Source organism: Gavialis gangeticus, unplaced genomic scaffold, assembly GCF_001723915.1.
Source record: "Gavialis gangeticus isolate Ggan-Ray unplaced genomic scaffold, GavGan_comp1, whole genome shotgun sequence".
Classification (NCBI taxonomy): domain Eukaryota; kingdom Metazoa; phylum Chordata; order Crocodylia; family Gavialidae; genus Gavialis; species Gavialis gangeticus.
In genome coordinates, this window is record NW_017728992.1 from 91,391,239 (window position 1) to 91,393,113 (window position 1,875).

Consider the following 1,875-nt stretch of genomic DNA (forward strand, 5'->3'; position numbering starts at 1 on the left):
CTGCTCAGGTCCCTTCCAACCCTAGAAACTATGAAACTGGCTAAGCCCTGGCACCAGATTTTTAAAGTGATAAATTCATTTTTGATAACTACAGCTCCTTCTGCTCTGAAGAAAGAAGATTTTCTTAAACTACATTAAATTAAATTACTACATTCAAAATTTAGAAGCAGATAGGGAGTTTAAAAGTAGCTATATTTGTTTCTTCTTTAAAGCTATAAATGGTGTCTTCCAAGTGTAAGAAGCACGGGCGACTGGTGCCACCTTAGTCCGGGGGGGGCACATGCTCCCCCAGTGACCAGTCAGCAACCAGGGGATCCCCGCCAGCCAATCTCACTGACTGGGGATCTCACCCATTGGGGGGTGAGCAGGGTCCCCCCGCAGCAACACTTACCAACTGGTGAGTGGCTGTGCAGCGCTCCCAGAAGTGGCCACAGCACTTCTGGAAGTGGCTGTGGCTTACATCCAGTGCTCCCACTCCCCAGCTGCCGCTTGCAGGGAGTACCAGTGCTCCTGCCTGCCCCTGCCCCCCCACCCATCACTTAAGTGGGGAGTGAGGCCGGTCAGGGAGTGCACCAGCGCTCTCAGGGGGTGCCCCATGCACCCCTATGCATCACCACTGGTAAGAAGCTGAGATCAACTACTAGTGGTTCTTGAAGGACATGGTAACCAAAACCAAGCGATTCCATTCATCAACTCTAAATAATACTTCCTTTGCTTCATGAATTAGTTAGTTAGTTTTAAATGTATTCTGACATTTTTCCTCAGGTATGCAGCATATTTTATGTAATAAGCAGCAAGTTTAAAATCTTTGTGTTTTATAATATAATTGAATTCTCATTTCCATCTGAAAGCTTAACAGAAATAAAAAAATTAATAAGGTAGTAATTAAGAAATATTTTTCACCATCTTCTAAAATAATGCAAACTTAATTTTATACATAAGTAGCTGTTTGACTTCAGCGGGGCTACTAAGTGTAAAGTTACGCCTACGTATGTATACATATGTGTTTGCTCTACTGGAATCTTGATTAGTAAGCTCTCTGGGAGTACGCACAGACATTTGGGGAGTTTAGGGGGAGGTTAGAGTGCATTAAAAATGAGCACCTGATTTAATTTAGTTTACCTATCTGTGGACCTTACATGGATCCCTGGTTAAATGGATTTAAGTATGAATTGTGTGGAAGTTCTCAGAAGGTTAGATTGGTCAAAAAATGGCTGACTCAATCTAATTTAACTCTACCCTGGAGGTGGGTACAGTGAGACTGATCTACTGAACTTCTATACCATGAACTGCATGTGCCCCCGGCGGCTGGGGGGCCTTGGCTGTGGTGGCAGTGGCAGAAGCACAACAGTGGCAGTGGCAGAAGCCCAGCGGCAGTGACAGGGGAGCTCCCACAGATGCCGCTGCCTCTGTCAGTAGCGGGTTGGGGGTGGGGGGTGGCAAGTGCTGACCATGGGTTGGTGACCACCCACAGGCACCACTGGCAGCATCGGCAGAAGCCAGGGGCAATCAGGGACCGACCGCAGACGCTGCCAGTGGTGGAGTAGCAAGCAGCAACCACCTGCAGGCGCCACCAACAGTGTTGGTGGCACCTTTTTGCAGGAGGTGCACTGCCACTTGCATATACCCGCTATGCATCGGCCATGTTCTATACACTTTCCCAGTGCAAGCCCAGCCACTGGCCCCAGCCCTGGAGCTGCACTTTTTCTAACCCGCCCCCAGTAACCAACCCCAGTTGGACCAGTGAACACCAGTGAAACTAGCCCCAGGAAAAGTTTGCAGGATCAGGGGCAGTTGAGAGGCATCAAGCAGGGGGACGCTGGGGGGGCCAGGGGAGGGATTGGCAGGATCAGAGAGCCTCTCTGATCCTGCCAA